Below are 12,674 nucleotides of genomic sequence, written 5' to 3'. Positions count from 1 at the left end.
ACAGGGTTACACTGCACTGCACCCGCAAATACAGGGTTACACTGCACTGCAACAGCACACACACAGGGTAATAGCACAATCCAGCAGCACACACACAGTGTTACATTGCAAGTGCACCAGTAGACACACAGGGTTACACTGCAGGTTGCATACAGTGCGGGTCAGATACAGTGTGGGTTGGATACAGTGCAGGATATAGCACAGATAGGATACAGTGTAGGTCAGATACAGTCAAAGTACCAGAGAAAACATAATTGCAGCAAACCCAAAAGTTAGTTATGATATATTTTTTCAATTAATATACATTTTTTGCATTTTCAAGCAAATACATAGAACTGGAAATTCATTCAGTGATAGTAATAGCATTTTTTCCCCTGTTGAACCGAAATGTTTGAGAGTGTATTCCATTGTGGTGTGTTGATGTAATGACACCAACATTACTGATAATAGGAATATTTTCTGATGTTCATAAGAAAAATCATGTGTCACACAGAAGCTGGAATTTAGCACCAGTGTGAACCACGGGGGTCATTCCGAGTTGTTCGCTCGTTGCCGAGTTTCGCTATATTGCGATTAGTCGCTTACTGCGCATGCGCAAGGTTCGCAGAGCGCATGCGCTTAGTTATTTTACACAAAAGTTAGGTATTTTACTCACGGCATAACGAGGATTTTTCATCGTTCTGGTGATCGTAGTGTGATTGACAGGAAGTGGGTGTTTCTGGGCGGAAACTTGCAGTTTTCTGGGCGTGTGCGAAAAAACACTGCCGTTTCTGGGAAAAACGCGGGAGTGGCTGGAGAAACGGGGGAGTGTCTGGGCGAACGCTGGGTGTGTTTGTGACGTCAAACCAGGAACGAAACTGACTGAACTGATCGCAGTGGCTGAGTAAGTCCCGAGCTACTCAGAAACTGCAAAGAAATTTCTATTCGCAATTATGCGAATCTTTCGTTCGCAATTCTGCAAAGCTAAGATTCACTCAAAGTAGGCGGCGGCTTAGCGTGTGCAATGCTGCAAAAAAAAGCAGCTAGCGAGCGAACAACTCGGAATGAGGGCCCATGATTTGATCTCTTCACATTCTGTTGTTTTGCTCAAAAACTGAACAACAACAGAAAGGGGGTGGGTAGTTGTTACAGCACAAAAGAATCCAGAAAGTAAGGATCTGTGTCATACAGCAGCACATGCCATGCATTTAGAGCCGTATTTAGACCTCATAGGGACTTAGGTAAGATACTGGTTTGGGCCCCTCCTCCATTATATCAGTATATTTTTATTCCTGATTCATGCCTGTTACGTTGTCATTTTTTCTCTCTTTATATTCAAAGCTTTAAACATTGCACCAATTACAAACATGGTGTAATAGATAACATTACTGCCTCACAGCACTGAGGTCATGGGCTCGATTCCCATCATGGTCCTTTCTGTGTGGAGTTTACATAGTGTGTGGAGAACTCCTGTGCTATTAACTGTAATGTGTGTGTAATTGTTTAGGGCAGACTAGATGGGCCAAGTGGTTCTTACATGCTGTCAAATTCTATGTTTAAACATTTAAAAGGAACATAACACAGTTACCATTATAGGGACTTATATACAATACAGGAACAGTTTTAGTGACCAAGTTACGATACATTATTAGTAGAGATGAGCGGGTTTGTGTCTCTGAGATCCAAACCCCCCTGAACTTCACGATCCGAGCCGGGAACTGACTTCGGCTTTAGACTTCCCGCCAGAATTGGACCCCAGAACGAGGCAAAATGTCATCATTTTGAATGTAAGCTCTCACGAGCAGGGCTCTCTTCCCTCATGTGCTTATCCTTTTCTTACTTTAATAATCTTCAACTGCACCAAATCCAGCAGTCTTCTGCCACCTGATATGTATTTCAGTGTCATCTGCTGATGTAGCTATGTTTATTTACCCTGTACTTGTCCTATATTGTCGTCAACTGTAAGTTGCTGTTTTCCTGCTTGATTATTTGTTTATGTACTCTGTAATTGGGCGCTGCTGATCCCTTGTGGTGCCATATAAATAAAGGATAATAATAATCATCCCACTGTTGGATTCTCACAGGTTTTGGATTCCATATAAAGACCTGCACATCACCGCCATTTTTACTCCAGACTTGGAGAGTAAGGGAGACAGACCTCTGTCTCTCTGTGGGTGGTGGTGGTGAGTGGGGTTAATGTGTGCTTTCTAGGGGTGCTGTCCTGTGTGCTGTTATGTGTGCTGTCCTGTCACTGTGCTGTCCTGTGCTGTTAGGGGTGCTGCAGCTGTACAAGGGTGTTGCTGTCCTGTCACTGTGCTGTACAAGGGCACTGTCCTGTAAGCTGTAAAATTACAGGGGTGCTGTGAAAATAAAGATACACTGGCCCTGTCTTGTATGCTGTAAAAATACAGGAGTGCTGTGAAAATAAATGTACACCAGCTGTGTCTTGTATGCTGTAAAAATACAGGGGTGCTGGCCCTGTCCTGTTTTCTGTAAAATTACAGGGGTGCTGTTGTTAAAATAAATGTACTCTGGCCCTATCTTGTATGCTGTAAAATTACAGGGGTGTTGTTACAATATAGGAGTGCTGGCCCTGTCCTGTATGCTGTAAAAATACAGGGGTGCTGTGAAAATACAGGGGTGCTGGCTTTGTCCTGTATGCTGTAAAAAAAAATACAGGGATGTTGTAAAGGTACACTGGCCCTGTCTTGTATTCTGTAAAATTACAGGGATGATGTGAAAATAAATGTACACTGGCCCTGTCTTGTATGCTGTAATAATACAGGGGTGCTGTGAAAATAAAGGTACACTGGCCCTGTCTTGTGTGCTGTAAATATACAGAGGTGCTGTGAAAATACAGGGGTGCTGGCCCTGTCTTGTATGCCGTAAAAATACAGGGGTGCTGTAAAAATAAAGTTTCTCTGGCCCTGTCTAGTATGCTGTAAAATACAGGGGTTATGTAAAAATACAGGGGTGCTGGCAGGGGCATTTTAAGAGAGGAGAAGGCATGTGTGCAGCCTTCTGCATCAGCGCTTCCCAATGCACAAGATTGTAATACTTACCTCTCCAGAGTCTCCCGATGATGCCATTCTTCTCTGCAGCGGCAATAGAGTCTGAGCACAAAAACCTCCGGGAACATGATGCAGCGGCCATTTTCCTGAAGATTTTCCTAATGCACATGCACAAAACTCTGGAAAAATGTCCACTGTGCCACGTTTCTTGAGTTTTCAGCAGGGGCAATAGAGTTTGTTGCCCCTAGTGTTCAAACGTTATTGCACTGCTGAGAAGGAATGGCTCTGATAGGGGACTCCAGAGAGGTAAGTATTAAACAAATGGGTGCAGTGTGTGCAGGGTGGGCCCCCCTGGGCCCCAAGGCCCATGTGCACTGCACACACTGCACCTATTATAGACACACCAATGGGTGCTGGCCCTGTCTTGTATGCTGTAAAATTACAGGGATGTTGTTAGAATACAGGGGTGGTGGCCCTGATCTGTATGCTGTAAAAATGAAGGAGTGCTGTGAAAATACAGGGCTGCTGGTTCTGTCCTGTATGCTGTAAAAAATACAGCGGTGTTGTAGATGTACACTGTCCCTGTCTTGTATGCTGTAAAATTACTGGGGTGCTGTGAAAATAAATATACACTGGCCCTGTCTTGTATGCTGTAAAAATACTGGGGTGCTGTGAAAATAAATCTACACTGGCCCTGTCTTGTTTGCTGTAATAATACAGGGGTGCTGTGAAAATACAGAGGTGCTGGCCCTGTCCTGTATGCTGTAAAAATACAGGGGTGCTGTAAAAATAAAGGTACACTGGCCCTGTCTTGTATGCTGTAAAAATAAAGGGGTGCTGTGAAAATACAGGGGTGCTGGCAGGGGCATTTTAAGAGAGGAGGAGGCCTGTGTGCAGCCTTCTGCATCAGGGCCCCCCTCCTCTCTAACTGATGCACAAGATTTTAATACTTACCTCTCCGGAGTCCCTCGATGGTGCCATTCTTCTCCGCAGCGGCAGTAGAGTCTGAGCACAGAAACCTCCGAGAACACAATGTGGCTGCAGTTTTCCTGAAGATTTTCCTAATGCACATTAGGAAAACTCTGTAAAAATGGCAACCGCGCCACGTTTCTGGAGTTTCCAGCAGGGGCAAAAGAGTTTGTTCCCTGTAGTGTTCAATCTTTATTGCACTGCCAAGAAGGGATGGCTCTGATAGGAGACTCCAGAGAGGTAAGTATTAAACAAATAAGTGCAGTGTGTGCAGGGTGGGCCCCCAGGCCCATGTGCACCCCACACACTGCACCAATTATAGATACGCCAATGGGTGCTGGCCCTGTCCTGCATGCTGTAAAAATGCAGGGGTGTTATGAAAATACAAGGGTGCTGGTTCTATCCTGTATGCTGTAAAAAATACAGCAGTGTTATAGAGACACATTGTTCCTGTCTTGTATGCTGTAAAATTACAGGAGTGCTGTGAAAATAAATGAATACTGGCCCTGCCTTGTATGCTGTAAAAATACAGGGGTGCTGGCCCTGTCCTGTATGCTGTAAAAATACAGGGGTGCTGTAAAAATAAAGGTACACTGGCCCTGTCTTGTATGCTGTAAAAATAAAGGGGTGCTGTGAAAATACAGGGGTGCTGGCAGGGGCATTTTAAGAGAGGAGGAGGCCCGTGTGCAGCCTTCTGCATCAAGGCCCCCCTCCTCTCTAACTGATGCACAAGATTTTAATACTTACCTCTCCGGAGTCCCTCGATGGTGCCATTCTTCTCCGCAGCAGCAGTAGAGTCTGAGCACAGAAACCTCCGAGAACACAATGTGGCTGCAGTTTTCCTGAAGATTTTCCTAATGCACATTAGGAAAACTCCGTAAAAATGGCAACCGCGCCACGTTTCTGGAGTTTCCAGCAGGGGCAAAAGAGTTTGTTCCCTGTAGTGTTCAATCTTTATTGCACTGCCAAGAAGGGATGGTTCTGATAGGAGACTCCAGAGAGGTAAGTATTAAACAAATAAGTGCAGTGTGTGCAGGGTGGGCCCCCAGGCCCATGTGCACCCCACACACTGCACCAATTATAGATACGCCAATGGGTGCTGGCCCTGTCCTGCATGCTGTAAAAATGCAGGGGTGTTATGAAAATACAAGGGTGCTGGTTCTAGCCTGCATGCTGTAAAAAATACAGCAGTGTTATAGAGACACATTGTTCCTGTCTTGTATGCTGTAAAATTACAGGAGTGTTGTGAAAATAAATGAATACTGGCCCTGCCTTGTATGCTGTAAAAATACAGGGGTGATGTGAAAATACAGGGGTGCTGGTTCTGTCTTGTATGCTGTTAAAAATACAGGGGTGTTGTAAATGTACACTAGCCTTGTCTTGTATGCTGTAAAATTACAGGGCTACTATGAAAACAAATGAAAACAAATGTACACTGGCCCTGTCTTGTATGCTGTTAAAATACATGGGTGCAGTGAAAATAAAGGGGCACTGTTCTGTGTGCTGTAATAATAAAGGGGTGAAATGGAGAACAATAATTTGGAGGAAAAAATGGTGAAAGATCAGGAACCACTTCCAGTTCCTAGTACTAGTGCTGAAGCTGCTGCTGCTGCTGCCAGTCATGACATTGATGATGCAATTGCATCAACGTCATCTGCTAAGGCCGATGCCCAATGTCATAGAGGACATGTAAAATCCAAGAAACAAAAATGAATAACCAAAAAATAAAAGAAATTATCTGATAAGAAATGTAAAATTGGCAATACGCCATTCATGACATGAAGTGACAAGGAAAGGCTAAGGCCTTGGCCTATGTTCATGACTAGTGGATCAGCTTCTCATGAAGATGGAAGCCCTCTTATTCTCAAATTAAAAAAAAAAAAAAGCTTGTTAAAGCACAGGAAAAAACAAATGTACATTCAGAGATATCACAAACCCCTAAGGAGAGTGTAATTGTGTCTGCGATTGCGATGTCTAAGCCTGACCTTCCCAAGCTTGTATGGGAAGAGGTGGCTCCTACCGCCATTTGCACACCCTCTGCAAGTGCTGGGAGGAGCACCACCAGTCCAGTTGCTGATATTGAGATTGAGGATGTCACTGTAGATGTACACCAGGATGAGGAGGATATTGGTGTAGCTGGCGCTGAGGAGGAACTTGACGATGAGGATTCTGATGGTGATGTGGTTTGTTTGAATAAGGCATTAGTGGAGACAGTTGTTGTCCATGGGATGAAAAAGCCCATTGTCATGCCTGGGCAAAATACCAAAAAATTGGTATGGAATTATTTCTCTCTGAGGATGAGGATGTAAACACTGAAGGGGGTGAGGAATCACTGGATAAGGATGACATCTTGCCTCCGTAGAGCCAGTTTGTGCAAGGAGAGATTAATTGCTTCTTTTTTTGGTGGCCCAAACAAACCAATCATTTCAGCCACAGTCATGTGTCAGATCATGTCGCTGAAATTATTGGTTTGTTAAAGTGTGCATGTCCTGTTTATACAACATAAGGTTATGTAGGGAGGACCCAAGGACAATTCCATCTTGCACGTCTTTTTTGTCTGCCACATCATTCCAAGGATGCTGCCCTATATGGGGTGCTTCCCCTCTGCCCTATCAGTACATGGGTGCTGCCCCACTGCCGTTTAACTCCAGGGGTGCTGTTGCCTGTCTGCTGCGCTGTTTAATTGTCCAGGGGTGCTGCCTATGCTGTATAATTCCAGGGGTTTTGCATATCTGCTGTATAAGTCCAGGGGAGCTGCCTATCTGCTGTATAAATCCAGAGGCGCTGTCATATAATTCCAGGTGTGCTGCTGTACTTGATGCTAGGTTTATATTAAAGCATAGAGCAGAGCATGAAACAAGCTTCAACATCACAACCAGATTTATGAAAACATATAGCCGCAAAGGTGGAAATGGAAATTGCAATTTTGACAAAGTGTTTTTTTAATAAAGTGGGGCGAGACCACATTTGTGGCCAAAGTCAGTCAAACAAGATTTTCCAAACACATGTATGTCTATATGTCTGCCATATAATACCAGGGGTGCCCTGTCTGAACCCGCTCATCTCTAGTAGATATATCTTCTAGTGTGCACTGTGTACACAGCATTAGAGAGAGGTTCTTTTCAATTATTTTGTATTAGGGACTCAAATGAATGGCTCCAATTAGTCAACTTTAATTTTGATTTATTATTAATATTCCACATTTTGGGATTATTTACAAAATAAACATTTGTTGTACAGGGTTCTTTTCCTTTATTTTGTAAATGTTTTTTTCCTTAATAATTATACAATGTAAGGGCTGCGTAGGGTTATCGCAAGACCTTGTGGTGTTAGAAGAACAGAATTTCAGTGATCTTGCAATGCATCAGCTTTCCATTGCACTGCAGTACTAGATGGGCCAGGAGCTCCTGTGAGGCACACACAGTTACTGTATAAGAGCCCAGTATATAGTTTCATGGTGGCTTACAGACAGGAAGATGTCTGGCTTTCCAGGCTGAGGCATTGGCACAGAGGTTGGCATTGCTTCCTCCCACAGTCCTACTTGTATTATGAAATAAATTTGGACTGCAGAGTGGTAAGCTCCACTAGGACAGGGGCTGAATACAAAAAGTTCACTGCACAGTTCTGCTTGGTACTTTACTAAACCCACCCCAACTCAACTTGCCCCACTCGGGGCTGCTGTGGGGGCTCACGAGAGGCTGCTAAAACATCTAAGGGGCTGCTTTATTTAAAAATAAAATATGAATAAAATAAACAAGACACAGAGGTATGCTCACATGCTTGTAACTGGGACACATAGGTATGCTCACATGCGTGTAACTGGGAGCTGTGAAAAACAAAAAAAAGGCACCTGCCACAAAATATGTCAATAAAAATGCAATACAAAAAAATGGAAAAAAGAAACCCACAAGATTTTCACAAAATAAGTCTCCAGACTCCATGGAGGGGAAAATATCCAATCTTGATCCTGTGGTATACATCAATTTATTTGCATCCCAAATACAAATGGAGAAGCGGGTACAAATTTGGAGGCTTTGGCCCCTAGTTTTTCAGTTTGTCCAGTAATGTGGTAATTATATATTTGCTTGGTTAAAGTCCTTTCTGTTCCACACCAGTATAGGAGTGGAGGTGAAAGCCTGTGTGTTGTTCCTGATTTCATGTGCCTCTCTAATTTTTAATCACCTTCTTGACACTATCCTCTTAATCCTGCCTCTTCTCATAATGTGAAAAGTCATCAAATTTGGAGGCGGTATGTTTGTAGCTAGCTATGATTCGGAGAACTTGGTGAGCTTTTTCCAGGGGGACCACCTGTTGCTGAAATGATGGGTTTATTAAACTGTGCATGTCCTTTTTAAACAACATAAGGGTGGGTGGGAGGGCCCAAGACAATTCCATCTTGCACCTCTTTCTTTTCTTTGCATTATGTGCTCTTTGGGGCCTAGTTTTTAAAACTGCCATCCTGTCTGCCACTGCAGTTACACTCCTAGATGGGCCAGGTGTTTGTGCCGCCCACTTGTGTCATTTAGCTTAGTCATGCAGCTACCTTGGTGCAACCTTTTGGCCTAAAACAATATCATGAGGTGTGAGGTATTCAGAATAGACTGGAAATGAGTGGAACTGAATGTTATTGAGGTTAATAATACTGTAGGATCAAAAATACCCCCAAATTCTGTGATTTTAGCTGTTTTTATGTTTTTTTTCAAAAAAATCCAGATCCAAATCCAAAACCTGAAAGGGTGGTTTTGGCAAAACCAAGATCCAAAACACAAATGGAGATCGAGATCCAAAACCAAAACCCAAAAAGTGTCCGCGCACATCTCTAATTATTAGTATTTTACCAACCTGTCCCCTTCATTGCACTGACACCAAAGTAACTTCAGTCACATGTCTTCCCCATTCTGATGTTTGGTCTGAACAACAACTGAACCTTTTCACCATTCTGAATACTTATACAAATGTGTCCACAAACACCATTTCTATTTTGTTTAATTTGGCAGACCATATATCCCGGCTTTTTTCTATGAGTAGCGAGTGAATTTATTTTAAAAATTATGTCTGCCATACTGTAATAGAATATATAAAGAAGCATGTTAAAGAAGCAAATTAAGAAAAACCACTTAGCATGGCTAAGCTACAAAAAGCGTTTACAAGCTGTGATACTTGCCAAAGGGGGTAGTACAAGGTATTAACTCTGCAGGGTGCCCAAACTTTTGCAGACGCCATTTTTTGTTTTCTGTTATTTTGATAGTGTAAATGATGGAAATAAAATCAAACTTTTTTTGACATGTTATAAGAATGTCTAATCTGTAATTTGATGCCTTTTGGAGATTTTTCCATCTTTCCTTGGCTTCTTTTTGCACATTAAAATGAATTTTTGCCTGGGGTGCCCAAACTTTCAAACCCCACTGTAAATAATAAGGTGGATACTGTGTAACCAGGGGTGAATTTGGGGGTCAGGCCACCCCTAGGCACATTATTGGCAGCTGCCCCCCTCCCTCAAATCACGTCATTGTCCCCTTCATTTCAGGTGCCAGTCCGGATGCATCGAGACCACAAAAGCAGCCCCAGCCTCACTCTACTAACAACTCCTGGACCACAATTTGCTATCCATTGTCTCACCCCCATCATTTGCTAAATTATGAAAAAATAAGTAGTAAAGAAAAAAAAAAGAATTACCTGGCCCTTATCAGCCTGGTGTGCCGCCCCCCAGCAAGTGACGCCCCTAGGCACCTGTATCACGTGCCTAGTGGGACATCTGCTACTGTGTGTAACGTTAATGTATATACTGTGTAATTTACACACCAACCCCAATGTTATTAGTTACTGAATATACCATCACATCACATTCAATGCACCCACAGCAAAAGTCACTGAATGATAGGAATCCTACCATGTGAAACCCATGGTCCCATCAGTTGAAGCACATGATGAGCTGGTCTGGTCACACAAAAACTCAGGTGCATAAAATGCTGGTAGGGAACCAGGCGACAAGAAGGATGCTCACCCTATTGCTGCTAACAGACATTGCCCACAGTAGTATGTCCCTGTATATGGGGGGTATCCAATTACCTGTTGGGCTATTCTATTAGTCCCAATGCAGTAGGCTCCTCCCTCCGATGGTGGCACTTATTGTATGTTATGCCACCCGAAGCATAATCAGTGATAAGCGGGCTGCCGGAGCGGCGATAACACATGGGTTTGGGGACTTATCCCCGATCTCATGTGTTTTTCATGCATCACAACATGCAGTGTAAAGCTGGGTACACACCTAAAGATTTATGTTAGCTGTCCAATCTGTTTGGTGGGTACAAAAATCTGGTAATATATAGTATGGGAGCAAATGACAATTGACCATTTGCTTCCAAACAATAGAAAACAGACATTGATCATTCAGACAAATTGGTTACATCCATTTGATTGGATAGATAATTAAAACATCGCGCTGTTTGTTACTGATTTTTTTGCTTTCCTAAATATAGGCAATGTTGAATTGTATATATATATATATATATATATATATATATATAAATAAAATAAAAATATAGAAATATATATACATGTACTGTAGGAGTGGCTCTGTATATATCAGTGAAGAGATCGGGAGACGTCCGCAAATATCTCAAATAACATTTATTACGTATACATACACAAAAACATACATCTAAAATCTAAAACAATAATCACCTATCAAATATGCATATGGCCAGTTTGAACAAGGGAATAATCCTGATTAGCATAAAATATGTGAGGTTGATTAAATAACTGTCTTAGTGACACTTTATATAGTCATATGCTGAAGTCCTGAATAAACAGTGTATACCACTGTAATAGGCAGTCTCTTAATACTGGGTCCACACACGGAGTTGTTACTTTGTATGCCGGCGTCCCGGCTGTAATGGAAACAGTTCAGTGTGAAACTGAAAGCAGTATAAATAGTTACCACTGATTCTCCCTGCTGGGCTGACGTATCCGTCCCTTTTCTTCACTCGGTGGTGAGGCCGTCACCGCCCCGTGCGATGTGCGCCGGGATGGGATATCCTTATAGTGGAACTGCAGGCTCTCAGCCAGGATATGCTCACTGCGGGCTCCGATATTTGCTGATCGGCCAGATAGCTGTAGCGCTGGATTGCCTGTGGCTGCAGAAGTTCACCACCTCTCCCGGATAAATGTATTGGCAGGGTGAATAGTGGACGATAATTAATGCTGCCAGCTTCCCGTGGTGGTATACCAGTACAAATTTTCAGGAGTGCAGTATTAACGCGTTTCGTCCCACAATGCCTTGGGACTTCCTCAAGGAAGTCTTGGGACTTGAGGAAGTCCGAAGGCATTGTGGGACGAAACGCGTTGATACTGCACTCCTGAAAATTTGTACTGGTATACCACCACGGGAAGCTGGGAGCATTGATTATCTTTCACTATTCACCCTGCCAATACATTTATCCGGGAGAGGTGGTAAACTTCTGCAGCCACAGGCAATCCAGCGCTACAGCTATCTGGCCGATCAGCAAATATCGGAGCCCGCAGTGAGCATATCCAGGCTGAGAGCCTGCAGTTCCACCTATAAGGATATACCATCTCGGCGCACATCACACGGGGCGGTGACGGCCTCACCACCAAGTGAAGAAAAGGGACGGATACGTCAGCCCAGCAGGGAGAATCAGTGGTAACTATTTATACTGCTTTCAGTTTCACACTGAACTGTTTCCATTACAGCCGGGACGCCGGCATACAAAGTAACAACTCCGTGTGTGGACCCAGTATTAAGAGACTGCCTATTACAGTGTTATACACTGTTTATACAGGACTTCAGCATATAACTATATAAAGTGTCACTAAGACAGTTATTTAATCAACCTCAAATACTTTATGCTAATCAGGGATATTCCCTTGTTCAAACTGGCCATATGCATATTTGATAGGTGATTATTGTTTTAGATTTTAGATGTATGTTTTTGTGTATGTATACGTAATAAATGTTATTTGAGATATTTGCGGACGTCTCCCGATCTCTTCACTGATATATACAGAGCCACTCCTACAGTACATGTATATATATTTCTATATTTTTATTTTGTTTATATATATATACAATTCAACATTGCCTATATTTAGGAAAGCAAAAAAATCAGTAACACAGCGTGATGTTTTAAATATCTATCCATGTATGTACTTGTATGCCTAAGACTCTAACTAAGGGGGTCATTCCGAGTTGTTCGCTCGCAAGCTGCTTTTAGCAGCTTTGCACACGCTAAGCCGCCGCCTACTGGGAGTGAATCTTAGCTTCTTATAATTGCGAACGAAAGATTCGCAATATTGCGATAAGACATCTCTGTGCAGTTTCTGAGTAACTCGAAACTTACTCTGCCAGTGCGATCAGTTCAGTGCTTGTCGTTCCTGGTTTGACGTCACAAACACACCCAGCGTTCGCCCAGACACTCCTCCGTTTCTCCAGCCACTCCCGCGTTTTTCCCAGAAACTGTAGCGTTTTTTCACACACTCCCATAAAACGTCCAGTTTCCGCCCAGAAACACCCACTTCCTGTCAATCACATTACGATCACCAGAACGAAGAAAAAACCGTGAGTAAAATTCCTAACTGCATAGCAAATTTACTTGGCGCAGTCGCTGTGCGGGCATTGCGCATGCGCACTAAGCGGAAAATCGCTGCGATGCGAAGAAATTTACCGAGCGAACAACTCGGAATGACCCCCTAAGT

The sequence above is a fragment of the Pseudophryne corroboree genome, chromosome 4, assembly GCF_028390025.1.
Source record: "Pseudophryne corroboree isolate aPseCor3 chromosome 4, aPseCor3.hap2, whole genome shotgun sequence".
NCBI lineage: Eukaryota > Metazoa > Chordata > Amphibia > Anura > Myobatrachidae > Pseudophryne > Pseudophryne corroboree.
This window is presented reverse-complemented; position numbering follows the sequence as displayed.